At 41.0% G+C, this 24,132-nt stretch overlaps 2 protein-coding genes across 4 annotated transcripts in view; both read right to left on the reverse strand.

Annotated features, from left to right (window-relative positions):
• The window catches only part of LOC310743925 (uncharacterized protein), a 797,205-nt gene that overhangs the window by 712,756 nt on the left and 60,317 nt on the right, over nt 1-24,132 (reverse strand). The window lies entirely within an intron of this gene.
• LOC310743980 (uncharacterized protein) overlaps nt 1-24,132 on the reverse strand; it is a 107,156-nt gene that overhangs the window by 73,643 nt on the left and 9,381 nt on the right. The gene's annotated exons all lie outside the window — the stretch shown is intronic.

Below are 24,132 nucleotides of genomic sequence, written 5' to 3' on the forward strand. Positions count from 1 at the left end.
TAATTCCCCGAACCGATCCACATAAAAAGGCCGGTGTTCTTGTATCGCTTGGCGTCTGCATGCAAAGAATCTCTTATAAATGTAAGACATAAAATATTATACCTGAGACAGTGGAATAGAAAATTAGGTCACCCTTGTACTTTAATTGTCATTACTCTTTTCCTTCTGATTGATACCACAGTTTTAAATGATAACATTTAAAATCAAATATTAAGAATGATTGCAATGTAATTGTTTCATTTCTTTCATGTTTGTACTCATTAAGGACTTAAGTGAGGTCATTTCTTTAAAAGAAACTGCTTTCAGGCAGCTTTGGTCCTATTAAGTGTTTTAAAAGATTAAATGCAGGAGGTCTGCTTTCTGAATACCAAGAAGGGGACTTGCTGGAGAAGCCGAAAAACAATTTCAAACATGGGAAATGTGGGCGAATTATTCTGTCTAGAACTAAAAGGAAGCCTATATTTATGGCACCTGATTTATTTGTTTGATATACAGCATTTGCTGGGCTTTATAATTTTTAAGATGTGTGAATAGGGTCACATTAGATATTACAGGCATAGTGAGACTGTGATTTACAAGACTTCATATTGTGCCTATTGACCTTCTCAATAAGAAAGGTTGGTGGTTGTAAAAGCACTGGAAAATTAAACCCCTTGGAGTCAGTTTAATGTATTATAAACTCTTTTAACAACCAGCAAAATAGCCTTATCAACTTCTCCATCTGATTATTATCTTTCAGTTGTTGTTGCATTGTTGTTTTAAAAGTTTGGGTTTTTTTATAAAAAGTGTTGCTGTTTGTTATACTTCCAAACAACAATTTGCCCTTCATAAAAACAATGGCAAAGGGTTTTGGCTTGGAACTTGTTGATTCAAAGGAGGAGGTAAAGAAATAAGTGGAATGGGACAATTAAACCTCCTGTAGATCTCTTTCTCTCTCATATCTCTTGGCTATGAAAGTAGGATATATATGTGTGTGTGTGTGTGTTTCTTTGTGTTGGGGTAAACACATTTATCTATTCTACTAAAAAAAAACCCCAACATATTAGCAGATGTACAGTTGGAAGTAATCAATATCCAGACCTCAGAGCTGGGTAATGTTTCATGTTAACACACTCACAGTGAAATGGATCGGTTGGGGACAAGAAATAGCTTTTAATTATCAGAACAATGTGTCATGGATATTCCTGAGATTGTGCTATTGGAATACAAAGTAAGACAGACAGACATAGAAACAAAGGATTGGAAAAATCCAGCAATCTTTTGAGCTGTGTTAACAATTTATTTTCTTCAAAGATTATCTAGCAATAATACGATAGATGACCGGATTAGCAAATGGCTATGCACACAATTATAAGTTGCTATTGTTTATGTTAATCGGTCCAACTATTTTAATAGTGCTACATTTTCCGGTGCAGATTGTGTGTTTTTAATAAAAGTGTTGCAAAAAAATTGTGTGTTATTCCCTCTCTTATTCTTGTATGATTTTGAATAAACTTTTGGATATATGATTCTGGTGCTGTTGAATCCTAGAAAATGAGAGTACTACCCCCTTCCCCTAAATTCTATAACTTTTTAACTATTTCAGATATATGCAGATCTGCAAGCTAAATATTGTACAGACACTATTGTGTAGGCATTTGATGGATTGCAAGCACCTTAGTGTGACTCACAGAAACCTCTCAGGAAGGCAAGCAGAACGATCCTTTCTTGCAGATCAGGTCAAAGATTAGAGAGGAGCACCAGGAAAAGAACATCTTTAAGAAACAGTTGTGTGTTTTTTAAAGTGCTTTTCTATCATCTGCCATATGGTTTACGGAGATAGAGGATTTCTAATCAGGTACTGGCCTGTCATCACTGGCAGATCATGTTAGACCCCCTGATGTATCATAGGTCATTGCAGTGCAATAATCTCACAGAAGGTCTCACATGAGAGAGGTAAATTTCCTTAACTAGGTGGTGCTTTTTTTTTAAGGCCACCCAATGCTACACAAATATATAGATTTCCACAGTGTTTTGTGGCATTTGCAGTTAAGAAGAAACCTCTGTACCAACCCACAGAGTTCTGACAAGCTTCTAAATTTCAGGTGTCAAAATATTTTATCAGAACAACAGACAACTTATCCTTACATCACACAAGGAGAGGTAACCACTGACAGGTTTCTTCAGTGGGTGCGGTACAGTTCAGCATCAAAGAACTGCAGCCTTTTGAGTCAAGTGCATAAAGGAAAAGCATGCATTCTAGTTTGCTGGACCTTGCAGAATTGTTCCATATTCTGAGGAGTGCCAGCTTGAATAAAATATTGTGGGGACCCAGGTAAGCCCCGCCCCACATAACTGATCACATGACACAGTGCAACACACTGGTGCCAATCAATGGGGGGCCCCTCAAATATTTTACTGGTGCCAAAGCACATCTTAGGTTTGGGCTGTCTGGTTTTTTTGTTATTAAAATCCAATCAAATGCTTTTTATCAATTCCTGGATGGTCTTTCTCATTTCAATATAACCTTGTAGTGTGTGGATCTAATAGATTTTTAAAAAATTTTAAGCAGGATTCCTAGGATAGGTTTGACCTATGGTTTACTTGATTCAACATTTTGTCTGCCAACAATGGCCAATCGGTTGCTTCAACAAGGCAAGATGCCCCAGACTATATCTGGTATTCAGAGGTGGTATTCAAAGGTATGTTTCTAAGAAGAGGGGTAGCTGCTGGAGACTTACCAATAATTCTATCCCGTAGTTAGAGGATCCTTGTATAAATCTAGTTATGGCATTGGCCCCAGTTGCAATGTGTCCCAGAAGGTGTAGATAGAAGTTAGTGCTTCATTTTGTATAATGTTAAATTGCTACCTATCACTTTCATTAGCTGATTGCGGATTTTTGCCTTCTTCCTGAGAGTCAATTTTGTTCCTCTCTGTGCTGCTAATATTTTAAAAATAAATTTCAGTAGAGTTCCCTCATTTTTCTATGCCAAAGAACTTGTTAAAACACAGTCATTATTCATTGTGCTTCTGCTATTTAGTGAATTACCCACAATTTATAATTGTTTGTGGCAAATTGTAAGATGGTGGTGAATTTAGACCCTGACCAATGGGAAAGGTTGAAATACATTTGAAGCACAATCCTTTTAAAGTATTGTTGACCAATCAGGAGAGATTAAACACAAACACACACATCAAAAATGTTTCACTTTGCCTGGATCATGTCCTCCTTTAAAATTTGATTGACTTGCCTTGCCTTATTTTATTGTGTTTTTAATATCCTGTTGGAAGCCACCCGGAGTGGCTGGGGAGGCCTGGCCAGATGGGCAGGGTATAAGTAATAAATTTATTATTATGAATTATTATTATTACCAGTCATACAAATTGGCCAAGCCTTCCCTGAAAAAAACCTGGATAATTTGGTGAACATAATGATGATTACCCCACCCATCTGACTGGGTTGCCCCAGCCACTCTGGGCTGCTTCCAACATATATAAAAACATAATAAAACATTACACTTTAAAAAGCTTCCCTATACAAGGCTGATAAAATTAGAATGTCTGAAAATGACCAGCTATTGGCTGACAGAAAATCTAAACATTGCCTTTAATAGGTTCGCATGGTACGAAGAAATAGTTCAAGCTATAAACAAAATGCAGGGCCTTTACATAGAACAACTTTGGTTTCCAGGATCACAGCACAGATAAGAGGACTGTGGCAAATCTCTGCTTAATATACTGGAGAGCTTTCCTAAGCAAAAGAAAGAAGAGATTTGGCTTAAAGCTGTAAATCAAGATGAATTTTTAAAAGAGCTTAGTGTTAACAGAGTACTAATTTTAAGTGTCTGGGTTCCAGTGAAGCAGACTAGAAATTTCACAGCCCTTATGGGAAACTTTCAAGTTGCTTTTTTTGTGAGCAATGTTGGCTTTAGAGAAGGTGGCCAAATGCGCTGAATTCCAAGTAACTGCGGCCAAGTTAAGTTTCAAAAATAGAACTTGGAGGCCAAACAATACCCATATAGCTTGCAATCAGGGGAGGGTGGAGGAAGAGGCGGCTGATTTACTGAGCAATCCGCAAGCAATCAAAAATCCCTTGATATAATTATTCACTCTATTCAGTAGCTGTTATCAGAGCCATGAGATGCAAATGTATTTTATTTAAACATGTAGGAATGAATGGAGGTGGCCTTAAATATGATTTCATCTGAAAGTTAACCAAGACCTTTCTGGGTTGTATGTCCCCTAGTGACTTTTAATGAAAGTGCAGACCTAACAGTACTTTGAAACAATAAAGCACTGTCAAGGTCGAAGAATTAGGTAGGAACAGAACTAGATGTGATAGTTTGAGATATATATCAAAACAGATGCAGTGCTTCAGGTCAGAATTCCAACTATTCCACTCCCATACTTCTGATTTTCTGTCTCCTTCACCTCCTAAATTCATTCCATGCCCACTGAGGATGCTCAGCTCTCATTGGCTTCTGTTCTTCTGCCTCCATTTTTACGGGGGGGGGGGGGCGCACATGTGTGTCCAATCCCAATGTCATTGAAATCTTTGATTTCTGCACTGATTTTACAGGGCAGCTCTCAGTACTGATGATCCCAAGTTCTAATATTATAAGAACTAGAGGAAAAAATAAATCTCTAACACTTTTCCCACACCAAACAGTTTTGTCACCTCCCCCTTAATAATTATTTTCCTCGAAACTAAAAAGCCCCAACCTCTTTAACCTTTCCTGGTCACAAAGGCATTTCCTAGGGTCATTTTAGGGGTTTTTTGTATCTTTTCCAGCTCTACAATATCCTTTCTGTGATCAGAGCAACCCGCAGTACCCCAATATGGCTGAACCAAAATGAGTAGCTAGCTTAGGAAGCCGATTTCTAAAGTCACTAAGCTCAAAACTGTAAGCATTACCCCTATTAAGACAGCAGAAATTACACCCGCAGGGTGATGTTTCTGGTTTGCTGTGTTGTAAATGCATGCCTCTGCCAACCGAAAACTCGTGATACAGTGAGATTGTAATGTGCAGAAGGAAAATTGAGAAAAGTAATTTCATTGGCAGAAGGACTTGAGAGCTCAATGCCAGGCTAGATAAAAGGCGGAGAATAAATCCACTGTTAGTGGAAGGAACAGGAGGCCCAACCAGTCAGATTCCTAATTTTCTTTCCCATCCCTTAATAATACTCTGGCAAATGAGAAATGTGTGATGGAATGGTAGGCAGTAGCACATGAGTCTTCGGCAGTACAAGTGCAAATGACTAGTGACACAGGACATACCATTAAAAGATGACCATGAAAAGTGAGCATACAGTGAATCATCCAGCCACATAGCCTGGCAATAAGAATGTTGCAGATCTCATCTTGGAACTGATATTGCTGCTATTTAATGTAGTTTCTAGCAAGCCATTCATCACATTTATGGCTACAGCTATTCCTTTTACTGAGTCCCCCCCCTCCTCTTGCTTCTTTTCTTTCTGTCTCTCTCTACCCTTCCACCTCCATATTCTCCAATACCAATGCTAGTTTGTAGCATTGGGAAGCTGAATAGTGCAGAAATTCATGCCTAGTCAAATAATGGTGAGTCTGGGGTGGAATTCTTTATCATGACATTGCCATCAATGTTACTAGATTTCAGAGCGTAGCTACTGTTAGCAAGCTCTTTCAAGACTAGCTCCCGAAAACCTAGTTCTGAGTGGATGTCTGAACCATTCTGTCTTGAAAGCTTCAAAAAGACACACACTGCCTTTAAAAAAAGGAAGAGGGGGAAAATTGGACTGTAACGCAAGGACTGAAGACGTTTTCACAGTTGAGCTCCCTTATAAGAAGTCAGTTATAGAAATGCAAGTCTTGCTAGTAGTTAATGGACAAAATGAATTTTCAAAGACATCAGACTATTTCTGCCAGTATTTCTTTCATTTCATTTAGTTGCAAGGAAATAATATATGCTATAGGCACTTGGAGTAATTTTCTTACAAGACAGAACAGCACATCGTGGCACTGCTTTAGCGCTTTCGCACAATTACTTTAAGGATGAAAGAACTTAGATATTCAAGAGTCAGGTGGCACTTTGATCTGATTCATTCCCTCCCCTCCTTTAAAATCAAGCGACTTCCTCAGTAGAGGCCGAACATGGTCTAGAACCATTTTATGATGTGTCTCCCCCACCCAATCTGATCTTTGATCAAACATAGAGCAGCTAGACCTGGCGGGGGGTGGGGTGACGACAACGAAGATTAACATAAGCTGTCATAGACTACAGTTCATTTCATCAGATAAATGAAGTGTTATCCTATGTTGGCAGGTATATACGCACAAGTGCGGGGGGGGATGTAAACGGTGAACGCAGAAGAAAATGAAGTACAAAAAGTGCAATAAACCCATTAACCATCCACAAATGAGTGTTGGTAATGATAACATATGCATCCTGGTATTCCACTTGTAGTGGGATAAAAACAAAGAAACCCACCATCATCTTGGTAATGCTACAGGTGTCGGGACTGAACTTCTTGCTAAGTTGCAAGTCAGCGGTTTTACAATTGAGAGTTCCTTTGAATCTCCCTGGGTAGCTGCTTCACCGTTTTCCAGGGCTGTTGCCACGTCCATTGAGAATTCCTCCCTGAACCCTACCTCTCCAGAAAACTTAGCATGCCTCTAACAACTTCACCCATGCTTAGTGAAACAGTAATTAATTGCTCTTGTGACTTCAAAAAATGGGTTTGTTTTGTAGAGTTAGGGTTTTAACGTTACATTGATATCAGTTCCTTACTTCAGTTTAAATGAATTGAGTTGTTTTCTGAACCCATGTAAATAATAATAGTAATAAATAATAATAATTTATTATTTATACCCCGCCCATCTGGCTGAGTTTCCCCAGCCACTCTGGGTGGCTCCCAATCAAGTGTTAAAAACAGTACAGCATTAAATATTAAAAACTTCCCTGAACAGGGCTGCCTTCAGATGTCTTTTAAAGATAGGATAGCTGTTTATTTCCTTCACATCTGAAGGGATGGTGTTCTACAGGGTGGGCGCCACTACCGAGAAGACCCTCTGCCTGGTTCCCTGTAACCTCACTTCTCGCAATGAGGGAACCACCAGAAGGACAAGATGGTTGGACAGTATTCTCGAAGCTACCAACATGAGTTTGACCAAACTGCGGGAGGCAGTGGAAGACAGGAGTGCCTGGCATGCTCTGGTCCATGGGGTCACGAAGAGTCGGACACGACTACACAACAACATATTTAACACAGAGAAGATATACTGGGAAATGCTCAGTTCATTATTCTTGTCACCCAAGTCTTATATAGCAACTTATTCTAACAATTTAACCTAGAATAGACTCAAAAATAATAATCAAAGACTATTTATCGGAATGAAATACAAAGAGACTACGAAAGAAAACAAAGAGACTACAAAGCGTACGAGGCAGAGGATAATGCCTTAATTGCCCAGAAAATCTATTAACAAAGGACAAAATGACTATTCTGAGTCCTTTTTCTCTTGTACTATATTTTCAAATACTATGTACAGTGTTGAGATCAAAGACACTGAACTATTGGTAAAGCAGTTTCAGAAAGTACTTGCCATGTGTCGACTGGCTATCTGTATGAGTGAGTGTATCTGTACAATAATCATCCTTTTTATGTGTCAAGCTTCTCTAATGAGTTAATAATTTAATTAACATAAAAGCACTGAGCAACTCACAGCCTTTATATGTCTGAAGACCTACGTGAACTCAATTATCTCCATTTGATCTACATTTTATTTGAGGTTACAGTGTGTATATATAAAACTGATTGAGTTTTTTATCACTTGCATTTTATTAGTGGAAGTTTTTCTTAATAAAATAATAACAGAAAGGGGGAGCCATTTTTGGTTTTGTAAAGCGGCCAGGCGCCGGAAGGTCTAAGTATTTAATGGCAATTTGGGCGTCGCTTTGGAGAGCATTCCAAAAAGCGTTCTATAGTTGAATAGTAAAATTATGGAGAAGCTTTTCACTGCATTTTAACAATGAAGGCACTTGTGTTGGCCTGAGCACCTGAGTTATGGACTAGTGAGTGATGAGCTTCTTTAATATCCGAGTGGACTATTTTGGTGAAAAAGGAGTCCAGGGACACTTATGCCCTTTCCCTATTCACCCGCAAGATTGTACTGCATAATTGGAATGTACAAGACAGTCCTTTGAGTAGAGATAGGTCAAATATGGGCTTCCAGACTACAACTCATATCACCCCTGAGCACTGGTTGTGCTAGCTGGTAGATGGGAGATAAGAATGTGATGATACCTGGAGGGCCCCGGTTTCCTCATCCCTGCCTCAAAAGAATAGACCAGCACTCCCCACATTGTATCAGCATGGAATAGCAATGTGATTCTGGAGTGTTATTTTATTCATGTGTAGAAAACTAAAAAAAGAGATTGAGAAACCTAGTGTCAACATAATGGACTGAGAAAGCCAAAGAAATTGCCCATTTGTAGAAGTAATTACATTGGTCTTCCATATTAAATTAAAGAGGTTTATGCCATAGTTTGGAAATTACACATTTTTAGTACTTGGAGCTCATTTAGACTCTGTAATCACTTTTTGTCACACTTGGCATAAGTGGTATCTTCTTACCATCATTCCTCAGGGGCCTGAAACATTTTTTATTTAATTACCTATACTTAAATATTACTCTCTTACATATACTGGGGAAGTACATTATTCATTGCCTCTTCACTGAACATTCACGGGTTTGCTTGTCCAATGTGTGTGGGGTTTTTTTAAAAAAAAAAATCATCTCGGGGGAGCACTTTAATTACTGCTCAGGATTGAGCTGGCAATGCTGATTACCTTATAGATTTGGGATAAAATAAAATGTCGGACAATATAACTTTTTCATAGGCGTTTACTTTAAGCTAATGCAGATGCTTGCTGAATATATGACACAATCACATTCTATCATTTGCCAATGAAACCCACCCCAAACTCAGTTTCCAATTTAAAGACCATCATGGGCTTCCCCCCAAAAAAAATTTCTGATAGTGGTGCACATTTTTCCTGTCAAAAACACAATTCATTCTTGCATCTGGAAAACGTTTGCTTTTTGAATATGTAAGGTATTTCCCACTTTCAAAGGTGCCAGTTCCCTATATTTCTGCATGTGTCGGTTCTGGCCATGCTCCTTGACTTGTGCAGAGGGCAGGTAATATTTGTAATGGGGGTGGGAGAGAAATTTGATTCAGTTCGCATTTAAAGCTGAATCTATCAAATTCACAGCTTCTGAAACAATATGAGAAACAAAAAAAACATATAGTCATCTTTCAAAATTTGCACTTATCTGAATTTTGCAATCCAATAACGTGTATGAAAATGCATACATTAGAGGGGGAATGTGTATAAAAATCAATATAATTCTTAAAATAACATAGAATAATGTGTTGTGTTAGGAGACGTTGCTTGCAAAAAGGTACACATTACAGTGGTACCTCGGGTTACATACGCTTCAGGTTACACACACTTCAGGTTACAGACTCCGCTAACCTAGAAATAGTACCTCAGGTTAAGAACTTTGCTTTAGGATGAGAACAGAAATTGTGCTTCGGTGGCGCAGCAGCAGCAGGAGGCCCCATTAGCTAAAGTGGTGCTTCGGGTTAAGAACAGTTTCAGGTTAAAAACGGACCTCCGGAACAAATTAAGTACTTAACCCAAGGTACCACTGTAGTCAACATTGCATACAAAAAGTGTTTAATAGGAAAAAATACTCACTAAGAATTTTTATGAGGATTTTTTAAAAAACTGCAAATTGCTGCTGAAATATGGAGAACTGGTTAGAAAAATTAGAATCAGAACTGGAATTGCCAGATCAATCCCTAAAAAGAACTGGTTGAATCATCCAGCTACACCTAAAGCAGAGAAATTACATTATGTCCTACTGTAAGAAAAGAGAAGAATCATAACTCAATGGTACAGCGCATGGTTGGCAGAAGCTCCCAGTTTCAAATCCTTGGAATGTCCAGTTAAAAGAGATCAGGGAGCAGGTGACAGAAAAGAACTCTGGCCAGAGCCCGTTTTAAAAAAAAGACAATCCTGAGCTGGATGGACAAATTGTCTGACCTGGTATAAAGCAGTTTTCTGTGTTCCTATGAGACATCATTTCATGGCTATTGCAAATCCTCTTCTTTGCTTAACAGGCCATTCAAAGTCACCATTAATCTCTAACAATACAACATTCATAAAAGGGATTTACCATTTCTGAGTCCATTCTCAAACATTCCTTTGATGTCATTCATTTCAGCCTAAGATACATTTTCTGTATACCAGAGGACAGGAATACTGCAGCTATACCCTCTGTTGAGAGCCAGCCTTCTTCCTTGAAACTCCGCAAAATAGCTGCTAATTGGCAGCCTTGAATAAATCATAGCTAGCCAACACTAATGAACTGTGGCAACAGAGAGAGTGGCCTATAAAGAAACATATTGGCAAACATAGCAGTAACTGTAATCCACAGGGACATACATGATCAAATCTATCTTTGTTGGGTTTAAAATCAATGAAATATGAGCTGCCATTGATTTTAGTATTAGACGTGAAACTGGGAGCTTGGGAACTGATTATTCCTTTAAGCAGCAACATCTTTGTTCTTCTTTCCCTTCCAACGTCTTCTCTCTGTGTTGAGGTCAATTTTTTCCATGAAGCTTCCAGCTGGTTGAGGATGTTGCTATTACCCCAGATCATCTTCTGTTGGTTAATCGCCTCACATTTTAAGTACTCACCTAGGTGGTCAACCCTGGTCCAGGCTAGTTAGTTTCCTTTGGATGGCAAAGCAGAGCCGTCTAAAGATAAATTGTGTCTTGACAATAACCTGCTTATGTACAGGATGAACACCTATGCATGCAACAAGACGCATTCTCCAGAAATTTCAGTAATTCTTACCACAAGTAAAAGCAAAATTTCTTTCTGTAAAACTTCTTAGCCACCCTCACCAGAACTAGGAAAACAGTCATATACAAACATACACACATTTCTGATGTTTGCAACTTCCATTCGTTCCATTCTAGGGTTGCTAGAGACAAAGGATAAACTGTGGAGCTAACTGCCCACTTAATCCTGAAACCAACTACAGCTGGAGACAGAGGGTCGTTTTTCAGATTGTTGTCGGCATCATAGAGACATCATTGCTTATGGTGTGCAAACATCCCACCATCACTTCTGATTTAGTTGTGCTTCAAAAGCCCACAAAACTTGTTTGACCAGAGGCAGCAATGGAACAAAAATGTAGAAATGCAAGGACGCTTCTGCCATACTGTCTTATGTTCTCTTTACAACTAGTGGGAGCAGCTTATTAAGTTCTCTCTTTTTGATGGACAATAAAAAGGTAAAGGGACCCCTGACCATTAGGTCCAGTCGTGACTGACTCTGGGGTTGCGGCACTCATCTCACTTTATTGGCCGAGGGAGGCAGCGTACAGCTTCCGGGTCATGTGGCCAGCATGACTAAGCCGCTTCTGGCGAATCAGAGCAGTGCACGGAAACACCGTTTACCTTCCCGCCAGATGGTACCTATTTATCTACTTGCACTTTGAGGTGCTTTCGAACTGCTAGGTGGGCAGGAGCAGGGACCGAGCAACGGGAGCTCACCCCGTTGTGGGGAGTCCTAGGCTCTGTGGTTTAACCCACAGCAGCAATACATAGTCATAAAAGTGTGTCTTAATGTGACATTGACTAAGGCATGGATCTCAAATCATCAACGCTGGAGTCTTCCCATTGAGTTGGACTAATATGGCGTTCATATCACACACACACACACACACACACACCCCACACATCAGTTTGCAACCTTCTAGCCTAAATCCTGTGTAGGGTTGTGACACAGCTTACATAAATTGTGCCATTTTCATCAGAGCAGCAGCTATCCAAAATAAGTTAGGCCAACTATAGAAGCTATATGTGAAGCACAAATATTTCACAGTCTAAGCAACACAAACTGTTAATGCATTTTCCCTCTATATATATTGCCAGTTCTTCCTTTGCCTCAAAGCAAAGCCTTAGTATATCGGTCTCCTATCTGTCATTTCCAGGGGTGTTTCAGTCTTGTGTTAGGATTTCTTTCTATGTTCTTTAGATCATCCATTTTTTAGTTCCTTGTCTTCAAACACCTGAAGACTCTTGTCTGCTTCAGTAAGTACCTTTTGAATGTTTGTTAAAAGCTGCTTCAGCTTCAGTCATTATCTTTTATTATGGTTCCCAGGCAAGGTCCTTGCATCACAGATTCCAATGAAGCTATTTCAGACAGCAATTCTCAAATGTCTGCCAATCCTTGTCTCTTGAGCTTAGTTGAAAGTAGAGCATCATCCTGCTGGGAGTTGTCTGGTGTTTTTTTGTGGTTTTTTTCAAAGGACACTACTGCTTCCTTCTGCATAGTATGGCTCAGTTTTACTTAATAATGCTGTAATAGTTCACTGGATTCTGTCTTTTGTGCAAATGTACATACACTTAATTATAAAGTGTGCCATCTATTTCATTGTTAGATTGTGTTTTGTGACAAATGAATATATATTTGGCTCATAATGTCAGAAGTGCATTTTGGTATAAGCCGCTTTGCTTTGAATGTCTCCAAATATTCTGTTAGCTGGCATGTTGCTGTTGCCCATTTAAGTAATATAAATTGGCACTCAAATTCTAGATCTTTACAATATCTATGGTGAGCCTGCCCCTCCACCAAATTCTTAAAGGTAAAGGTAAAGGTACCCCTGCCCGTACGGGCCAGTCGTGTCCGACTCTAGGGTTGTGCACCCATTTCACTTAAGAGGCTGGGGGCCAGCGCTGTCCGGAGACACTTCTGGGTCACGTGGCCAGCGTGACGAAGCTGCTCTGGCGAGCCAGCACCAGCGCAGCACACGGAAACGCCATTTACCTTCCCGCTATAACGCGGTACCTATTTATCTACTTGCACTTAGGGGTGCTTTCGAACTGCTAGGTGCGCAGGAGCTGGGACCGAAAGACGGGAGCTCACCCCGCCGCGGGGATTCGAACCGCCGACCATGTGATCGGCAAGTCCTAGGCACTGAGGTTTTACCCACAGTGCCACCCACGTCCACCAAATTCTTAACACTAGATTAAAGGTAAAGGGACCCCTGACCATTAGGTCCAGTCGTGACCGACTCTGGGGTTGCGGCACTCATCTTGCTTTATTGGCCGAGGGAGCCGGCATACAGCTTCCGGGTCATGTGGCCAGCATGACTAAGCTGCTTCTGGCGAACCAGAGCAGCGCACAGAAACGCCGTTTACCTTCCCACCGGAGCAGTACCTATTTATCTACTTGCACTTTGAGGTGCTTTCAAACTGCTAGGTTGGCAGGAGCTGGGACCGAGCAATGGGAGCTCACCCCGCCGCAGGGATTCAAACCACTGACCTTCTGAATGGCAAGTCCTAGGCTCTGTGGTTTAACCCACAGTGCCACCCGCGTCCCACAACACTGGATTACTTGACTGTTAATCTCTTCTCTGATACAGCTGTTTTGTTTTGTATGATTCGCACCCCTTTATCTATTGTTATTTGTTTAGCGTCTTATTCGATTTGTGTTTTCAATTGTTTTAATTATTTCATCACCCAAAGAGCACTGATTTACAGGTGACCCATAAATGTTAACAAATTGATCAATAAAATTATATGATATATAAAACTAAGCTGAAAAGGACGGGATGGCAACAGGGAAGGAATCCAGTTGTCACCTTGTCTTTACTCATCAAGCAATAAAGAGCCCTCCTTTGCCATTGTGTAGTGACATTTCCAAATATTTATAGCACTCTAGCAGTAACCTTTTGTTGGGTAGATAGGGAAGTTTGCACAGCATACTGAGTATGTCATTAAACACTTGCCTGAAGATCTGAGCATTAGTATCAGTGGCAAGGGCTTCCTCAACATGTCACATTTCCTTTGGCTGTCATGAAAAATTACAGCTGCTGTGATTCACACTTTAATAGCAGCTATTTGTGATATTTTAACCTAATGTACAGCCCCAGAGGAAAAACAACAGACAACAATAAAGCATCTGCCAGGGACTTGCTCACGGGGAAGGGACTCCGAGTATTATTAGGATGCCTTTTTTTCAAGAAAAAAGGGGGGAAAAGGAAGGGGTCTTATGTCAAATGACAAAGGGCTCCGTGTTGGTTAACTTCAATTTATGTCCTTATTATCTCCTAGAGCATGGTCAGAGAAAGAGATGAAAATATTTATTCCTATCCCTTTTCTATGGTCCCATGACATGCCACACTCAGTATCGTGGAGTGTAATACAGCCGGCAACCATTTTAGGCACGTCCGACTGATATGTGTCTAGCGACACATGGGTCCTTTTGGACCCGGAAGAGGGTAGAACAGGGTGCGGGGCACACTTTTGCATATTCTGCCGAAGTGCGGCGCCAGGAGTGGAACCCCTTATATACCTAATTGTTCACTGTGTTCCTCAAGCAAGTTTTTCCTTAGAATTTCAAATATATCGGTGTGGCTGCCCTTGTTCTGTGGAACAGCATCGCTGTTGGGATACAAAAAGGGCACTCACTATCTGCACTTTCAGGAAACAATTGAAGACATTTTTGTTCCAACAAGTTTTCCCTGAAGGAGCGTCTCCACCCCCATCTTTCAGCCCGGACATTGAGGTCCAGCTCTGAGGGCCACCTGGACGGTTCCCTCCCTGCAAGAAGTGGGGTTACAGGGAACCAGGCAGAGGGCCTTCTCGGCCGTGGTGCCCTCCCATCAGTTGTTAAAGAAATAAACAACTATCTGACTTTGAGAAGACATCTGAAGGCAACCCTGTTTAGGGAAGTTTTTAATGTTTGTTGTTTTATTGCGCTTTTAATTCGGTTGGGAGTTTCCCAGAGTGGCTGGGGAAACCCAGCCAGATGGGCAGGGTATAAATAAGTATTTATTTATCATCATCATCATCATCATCATCATCATCATTTACCAGCTAGATGGACACAGGTGTCCATTCTTTATTGTTTTAAAACTCATATTCTCTTAGTTCTGTAACAGTGTTTTAGCTGTTGTTATATTTTGTACAAAGCCTTGGGACATAGATGGAAGGTGGTTAATATATAGCATTCATCATCAAAAAGATTTCTCTCCCAAATAGTACTGCAGCCAGCATGTTCCAAAAGGAAATCCATATTAATTCATAGCAAAAAAAAAAAAAAAAAGTAAAAAGGTTTGAGTGTTGCAAAGCAATCCTTGTCTTCTCGCCATCATCATTTCTTCGGGTCATGCATAAAATGTGGGCTAGAAAAATGAAGAAAAAATGAATGAAGAAAAATAATAAAGGACTATCTGGATTGAACTGGATAGAACTGATTAATTAATGCAGTAAAATAAGTGATGTCTGGACTTATCCGGAATTTTGGACTCGTGCGGAGCTTGATATATGGGTACCCCTAAAAATTTTAAAATTTGGCTGTATAATTTGGAACCAATGTGATTTGAATAATGTGATGTGATTGGCCTGTTAATAAAAATTATTTTTTTTTAAAAAAAAGGAAGTCATTCACAGTACTAACACTGACTTCATAAAGCTTTGGAGACTTCAGAACTGAAACCTCAATAGCCATAGCTATTAGTAAAGGAATGGCAGTGCTGCTACCGGTTCAGTGAATGGCTATATTCAAAGTGACTGATTATTGATTGGCAACCGTCTGGCATTTCTTGTCAAGGAAAGGATAAAGATTTAAGGAATCATCTATCACAGAAAGACTTCTAAAGTCTATTATCCAAATCAATCAGGTCAGGCTACAATCGTCACTTGAAAGTTATACCTTTGCCAGATATTTTTTTCATAAAAGGGAAAGAGGAATGTGTTATGTGTCGCTTGAAAGGAAGACTACGTTCTTTAATTTTTCTTTAAGGGCAGTGCTGCAGCAAATAAAATAACCTGACCTATGCTTTTGCCCTCAGCTGACTTTTCTGTTTTCTACAACCATGTATCTTCACACCCCTGAGCTTTAACCGAGTTCATCTGCGTGGCGATTTTCTACACGCTACTGGCTTCGGCATTTTGGCACTCAAAGCGGATCTGTAAGGGCCAATTCACACATTATTAAAGGGAGCATGAGCGATGAAGATTACCAGCAGTCTGTAATCATGCTTCCATCCTCCCCAACAGCTGCCAAAGCATGCAGCAGCTACTAACATCTTTCCAAGTGCCCATTTTCACTTTAGGTTATCCAGCATTCCTAGCAAGAACATCCGCACTGCCATACACTCATTCAAAGAAGCAAACTGTACTGAGCAGCACTTTGCTGAGTCCCTGTTAGGTCCCTTCATTCTTCCAGAGCAGCTGAGGAAGAGACCTATCCATAAGTCTGGGGAAGGAAGATCAGTCAGCACTGGAGGGAACAAGAAACATAGGCAGGAAGGAGCAGCCAGGGTCGTGGGGCAGCGCAATGGAGCCACCCTTTTGACACCACTGTTGCTGGTTTCTGGGAGGGTGCAGGGCTATGGCTGGGCAGTGGTGAGGTCAGGGCTGTGTGGGTGCACTGGCAGAAACACCAGATTGGCTTTGTCAGTGTAGCCATTCAGTCCAATCCTCGGTGCCACCCTGCCTTGTCCCACACCATCCAGGTAAGTAGCAGCAACCCCGGGGTTGGGAGGGAGGCTCTGAGGCATGTTCCAACCAGGATGGCCACTTGTTCAGGCAACAAAGTTCTGCTACTACACAGTATAGTTAGTTAAGTGAAAGCTACATCCAATGCAGGCATGGGTTTTCACTGCCACCACCCATATGAACTACTAGATGATGGGGAAGGCATAGGAAGCTCTATGTGTTCCCAGGCTCCTCTGTGTTCTACAGTGGCCAGGGCCCCTGGAACTTACAGGAAATGTGGTCCTCATGGTCCCCAACATACCTGGACACTGCTAGGTAACATCGAGAGCCTGAAGCCAGTACAGTGGTACCTTCAGGTTGCAGACGCTTCAGGTTGCAGACTCCGCTAACCCAGAAATAGTACCTCGGGTTAAGAACTTTGCTTCAGGATGAGAACAGAAATCGTGTGGCGGCGGCGTGGCGAGGCGAGGCCCCATTAGCTAAAGTGGTACCTCAGGTTAAGAACAGTTTCAGGTTAAGAACGGACCTCCAGAACGAATTAAGTTCTTAACCCGAGGTACTACTGTACTGAATATGAATTGGCCATGGAAAAACCCCAAGCTAATTACAACTGTGCTTTTGTCTACATAAATGGAACGACCGTTGAGCCCAATCAACTCTGTGCCAATGACATTAATGAGAACCAAGGGGAGTTTCAAGGCTTCTTGTTTAATCAACCTCACATGAATATTGGGGATAAGCCCTTAAGTTTTTAGGCAACATATTAGAAGACCTTTCTTGTTGTTTGTTTTTAACTCTGCCATTCATTCCGAAAGCTCTTTGGGTTTTCCCCCTGCACACCACAGTGACAAGTTTTTCAGTCTTAGCTTTCAGTTACTTGAAAAAGGAAAAGCACTCTGGTTTATAAGTTGTCTGTTTTTATATCATATTATCAACCAAAGAAGTACAAATGCCATTCAGCCAGTCACCTTCGTTAATGAGTTCTATTCAGGCATTCACAAGATTGTGTGAGGGTGTGTCTAGAGGGTGTGTGAGCACAAGAGCTGACCCCGATCCGAATGTCCCCTCACGTGTCACCCCTGCTCCCTGCACTTTCTCCACGCAATGCATAATTTTATAGACACCTTTCATGCCGCCACCTTCCTCACCTTTTCTCTAGAACCTTTGGAACTTTTTACTTTAGAGAAAAGGCAAGTAAGAGGTTTAGATGATAAAAGTTTATAAAGTGCATTAAAATACTGACAATTTTTTTGTGGGTGCAAAAACACCCACAAGCTGATGGAGTAACAAAGGCTGGATCTAGACACACACACACAAAAGCATTTCAGGAAAACATGTTGTAAACCTCAAAGTGGAAAATCACATTGGCGAAAGACTGAACTCCACAGCGCCATCTGGTGTCATGGTGTTATAACGCATATAAAATACATTTTCTTTACTAATGTAGCTGAGTCTATACTGAACTGAACTTACAATAGGATTTTTTTTGAGAGAAACAACTTGGCAGGTATGTCCATCCCTAGCTGCTTAGGAGCATGGTAACCATGGAGATTTCTTTTCCCATGGTTCTTGGCAACCCTGGATGCTTCCATGCTCAGCGCAGGAGGTTGACTGCAATGACAGAGTTTGGGAGCCCTCCTTACCACCACCTGAACTTGTTAAGTGGAGTATTGGGGAAGTTGGATGGGAGTGAATGACGGGTTGACATCGAAATATGTAAGAAGATGATCTTAAAGTGTAATTTCATTTCTTTTGCTCTTTTTTACATGCTTCCATCTTGCAAAAAGGAAAAGGCAAAGAAATGATGAACAGAATTACTTTGCTGAAAAATAACCAAATCTCTATTCCATTATGGGAAAGCACCTGAATATGGTGAAACAAAAGCAGGACAATTAGGGTTTTGTTTTGAACTCCCCAAGCAAAATATACAGACAAAATCTCCACTGGCTAGAATGTACATTCAATTTTTTTTTAAAAAAAATAATGTCTCTGTTACACTTTAATATTCAGAAGGATGCGCTCCACAGTATTCTGCAGATCGCTTCTTAACATGCCCTATCAAAACAAGGACCCAAATATGAGGATTTCCCCTTGAACTGCAAAACTAGACAAGATTTCACAGCGACTCTAATTTATTTGGTAGTGCAGCTACAGATACACTTGTTCTCTTATCTCCTACTTTTTTGGTATGACAAATAAATATGCCTTTTGTCCGTAGCCAATATGGCACGAATACTTAGAACTAGCATGATTGGAATGGAATCACTGAATCAATTGGAAATAGTGTGCGCTGCTGCATTCCGGCCGCCTTTTGCTTTATAGTACATAAGAGCATTCAAATCCATTGGGGGAGGGGCAGAACGAGTTCTTAAGGTAGTTAATCATTTGTGCAAATGGAAGGTGTGTGGAATGGGAGATAGGATTCAGCGGCTGCGAGCTTCAGTAAGGCTGAGAGAATGGGCATGCTGAGTGCCATTAATTTGCACCAAGTACACAGGGGTCCAGAAAGAAATGGTTTAGTTAATTAAAGCATTTCACCAAGATGGATTCAAAATATGTTTAGTATTGCATTAAAATGAGCTGAGCACTACCTTTTACACGAAGCGCATTAAGATAATTGGTTTGATATTGGAAGGGGGGAGGGGATGGATAGATTTTGGAGTTACTTTGGGTTTTTCCTATGTAGAAATATTTAATTTACTGTTGCGTTTCTACTCCAGCTTTCTTCTGAGGAGACCAAGGTAGAGCACATGGTTCTCCCAGCTCACAAGAACACTGAGGTACGCTAGACAGTAAGATGAGGCATGAGCTTTATGGCTGAGCATGGATTTGAACTCTGGTATGCAAGGTCCTCCTCATTTGTATAGTGGTAAGTATTAAGGGATGCGGGTGGTGCTGTGGGTTAAACCACAGAGCCTAGGACTTGCCGATCAGAAGGTGAGCGGTTCGAAACCCCGCAACGGGGTGAGTTCCCATTGCTTGGTCCCTGCTCCTGCCAACCTAACAGTTCAAAAGCACGTCAAAGTGCAAGTAGATAAATAGGAACCACTCCGGTGGGAAGGTAAACGGTGTTTCCGTGCACTGCTCTGATTTGCCAGAAGCGGCTTAGTCATGCTGGCCACATGACCCAGAAGCTGTACGCCGGCTCCCTTGGCCAGTAAAACGAGATGAGCGTTGCAACCCCAGAGTCGGTCACGACTGGACCTAATGGTCAGGGGTCCCTTTACCTTTACCTATTCAAGGTCCAACCCAGCACTGTAACCACAACATCACACTAGCTCTCAAACATTATTAGATAGAGAATCTCAACCCTAAAGAATGTTCCCTCCTTTCCACCATTACAAGAGAAATGCAAGTTAAATTTTCTTTCTTTGAATTTATATTAGATTAGCAGACAACATATAAATCAAATCAAATCAAATCCATTTATTGTGAGGACCATGCCTGTACACAAACATCAACAACATATAGATATATCATCATGCACTTCTAATACTTCCTTTGTATTCATTCAATGCCCCCCCAAAAAACCAATAAAAAAGGCCAAGATCAACATATGAGTCTATATATTTATTGTTTTTCAGAAGTAGCCGTTTTGAAATTCACAGAAATTCCCAAAGTTTGTGAGGTGAGGTAAGGCACTCAAGCGATTTCAAATCAAAATTTTGTCAACCTAAGTGGCTTTTTGACTGCAGAGCTTGATTTTGTTAAAGTTTCTTTTACGGCAATAATTCTTCCAATAGTAGGAGTCCAATTTATTTTGAAAATCCAAATTCTTTCCATAAAATCATTAACATTTTAGAGTTGGAAGGGACCCTGAAGAAGAAACTGAAGTGTAGTGAAATTCTTCTGAACTTTTGTAGTGATTGGGGTGGACAGGATAGTTCCCCTCATTACTTAACGGTTTCTAAAAAGTTCCAAGTTTTTAAATGCTAACCATGTCTCAAAATGTTAGGTGTTGGATCTCCACAAATACAGACCAAGGCTGGATCTACACTGGCCTGTTTAACGTTATTAGAACGCTATTAGATGTATCATTCTAAAACATCACAAGGCGTACTCGTAAATTAAAAGTGTTTCTGACCTTTGTTTGCTCCATCCAAATGCTGTCTCTCTGCTGCTGGTTGCTCTGCAGTGCCCTCTGGTGTCACATTTTAATAACGCATTATGAATGTTAAAAGTAGGGCGTCATGTGTCCATCTATGTTATGAAAACCATTCCTTAACGTTAAAAACCATGAGTGTTGTTCTGCCCCAAGTGATAGTAACTGCCACACTGTGCAGTTTAAAACAGTGACTCGGAAGTTTCCTTGGACTTAGCTCAAATTAGACCTTCCTATCCCAGATAAGTTCAAATTGGGCCCAATTTAGCTTGTTTTAAATTCATGCTTGTTCTGAACTTTGGGTCTCATTGTGCTTCCAGTGATGTCACAAGGAACACCTCTAAGCTATGAGGCCTCTAGTTTTATTCCCAACTGACTATAACTTTCCCTGATCCAGTGCTTTTTTTCTAATGACTCAAGATAACCACCATTTTATAGTTCAAATCAGGGAAAATAAATACAGTAAATGGACAAAAATTTACAAAATGTTTGGGAGGTATGCGCACCCCTACGTACCCCCAGAAGAAAGCATTGCCTTAATCTATTAGTAATATCCAAGGCAACACGATGACCAAATACAATGATATGATATCAATATACACTCTTTATATAATATGAAATATTTGAAATCACATAAATAGAAAACTTATGAATCTCTGAAAGTCACTGTCAGCTGCTGGTGTGGTTGCTCGAGAGCAAACAGGCAAGACTCCAACCTGTCTTTTCCAGGCTTTATTATCTGTACAAACTATCTTACAGTGCAGAGCGTCGCAAGTCCATGTCTGCTCAGTGGCTAGCAGAATCTGGGAGTGGGCGGTCCTTATACCTTCCCCAGCATAACAGCCGTGTGACCCCCATCCTTCTCCTCTCTCTACGCGCAAACCTACTGTGCAACGTGGGCGCTGGCAAGGGGGGACTCCGTGTTGAGGCTCTCCTTAGCATCTTCTGATCCCTGCGCCCCTTCCCCACTGGAGGCGGGGCTTCCCTCCTTGCCAGAGGAAGAGCTGCTTCGCAAGATCTTCGGAGGTTCCCTGTAACACAACTGCTCTTCCACCTCTCGCCTCTGAGCTGATGGCAGTTCCCTGACTACAAAATATACTCTCTTAATGGATTCTCTTGAAAACATAAAACCAAATAAACATAAGTAGTGTAAGTCTCTGAAAGCCTGTTAGTGGCAGCACAGCTAGCAAAATGGGTTGGGTTTGGGCTGAAACTGCAAAGTTCTTAGCTATGCTATTCCTCTGTCTGTTCCCCTGCCTTCTTCAAGCCTGAAAGCAGTGACAAGTGCATGGAAAATATATAGCAATCTCCCCTCCCCTTCTCCTTTCGGACAGCAGTTTCAGACTGGGCCCAGAGACAGAGATCAAGCAAATGGGCAGTGATGGAGAGGAAAGCAGAGAGTAACGTTACCCAAGGCCTCGCCAAACTCTGGAGCCAATGAAAAGAAATCCTCTTTTAGTGCTCATAAGACAGCATCAACTTCAGGGTGAACATGGGCCAAGGCCCAGGGCAAGTACATTTCCCAGGGGTCTTAGCCTCCTCAGTGCTCTTGCTCTGTAATGTGGCTTGTGGTGGCAGCTGCCCTTCTCGTGTTTCAGCAGGGAAAAGGAAGAGGGTACCTGCAGCAGTGACATAGTCTAGTTCATGGGCAGAGGGCTAGAGCGAAGAACTTCATAGTCTCAACTCTCCAATTCAAACCGAGAGTTGCACCCACTAATGAAGTGAATTATCAAATGGGTCTGCCGTGTACAAGAGCAGATTTATCTTGTCTGTGTGATAGACCGTTTCCATCTTGAGAAAGCGAGAAGGAACAAGTTGCCTAGGTAAATTGTGTGATGTGCTTAATTTGACATTTTAAAGTAGAGGCTGACTAACCGGCTGTCATGGGCGACTGCATCTGTTCGGCAAATTGTACTGGATGCTATGATGAGGTGCTTGCATTTTTAACTCTGGAGATCTTCATTCAAATTAACTGATAAGGCACATTTAACCCATGTCAGGTTAAGCCTTTTTTTGATTAATTACCTGTTGTTTCCTCTGCCACCAACATGGAAAACAGGATGGCAGGCTCTGTATGGCTGGCTGTTTTTGCAAAGAGGTATGAACACTGCCTGAATGTGGTGCTTTTGACCAAATCCTTAATAAATTGATTGCCAGTAGCACAGAACCTGACTAGTTTGCTGGATATAAAATAAGAACAACAACAAAAAATGGTACAAGTACAAGCCTATGTTAAAGTGTACTGCGTGAACTAGATAGGAAATTGCACACAGAACTGTCTGTTCATTGCTCTGGTACTTAAACCAGGCGCAATTAAAACAGACTTTGTACCATTTGCCCAACCAATATAGCAAGATGAAGTCCAAATGTTCACAGATGGTAGACCTTCATTGTAAATTAAAGAAATATACTTTGGTGGCCCAAAATGTGTTTGAGTGAAAGCAGGAATGCCCAAAGGAACGCACAGACCAGCTCCGCTGTGTGATGACCCTACAATTTTCCTCTGACAGTGAAGAATGGTTTTTAATTTTACTAATTTTGATTTTTAATTTCATCCGAGGTTTTACCATCTGCTTGTACACAGGGCTTCCTTTTCAAACACTGCCTGTAGATTTCTCTTTGGCGGAAGCTAAAAGTGCAACGGGATGGATATATTCAGCCAAAATTAATATAGAGTGACCGTAAATGAAAGGAGAAGCGCCTCTGGAAGACAAATGACGGAGCCATTTACTTAATATAAATAGGTGCGCATCTCTGGATGGAGGTATAGTGCAAGTTCAGCTCTGCAAGCCTTAATATGCAACTGTGCACATTTTTATTCACACAAAGCAATTTGGATTAAAAGAGAAAGGGGTGAAAGATCATATGGGTATAAGCTGTCTATTGATACATTTAGGCTCGAGATCAGAAGACGCAGCTTATCATTACCGAAGAGAAGCTTGGAATAATCTCCCTAGGACAGTCATGAGAACAAATATCCTACGAGCAGGGCAGGATTCATTTGGTGGAAAGTAACTGGTGATTAATTTTAATGAGGTATTGCAACAGTGGCTCACTGGAGTCCTAAAAGCATTCCCTTTTAGTCAAAAGATTATTGTCTCCCCAACCCCCACGAACACACATGAAAGGATGGCATATCAACAAGCACAGACTTGCATATTAGTAAACTGATCTGGCAACAGCAGCACCAGAGACCCCGTCTGTGTACGAACTGCTATTGGTAGAACTAGCAACATGGGCAATGGAAGCAACTATGCTGGTGACACTGCCCATACGAGTATGCTTGGCTTACTAATGTTACCAGGCATAGGGGGAAGCAGCCACTACATAGTGACTCCTAGGCTGCTACCCGTGAGGTGTGTCCTGAAGTGACTGTTAGAATTCCTGCTCCATGATTGCAGTCATGGGATTTTTGTCTATCACATGACGGTACATGTTTTGACTCCACAGAGTGGGAAGTGACGGAGACAGGATGTTTG

Source organism: Podarcis filfolensis, assembly GCF_964270895.1.
Source record: "Podarcis filfolensis genome assembly, chromosome: 10".
NCBI classification, from domain to species: domain Eukaryota; kingdom Metazoa; phylum Chordata; class Lepidosauria; order Squamata; family Lacertidae; genus Podarcis; species Podarcis filfolensis.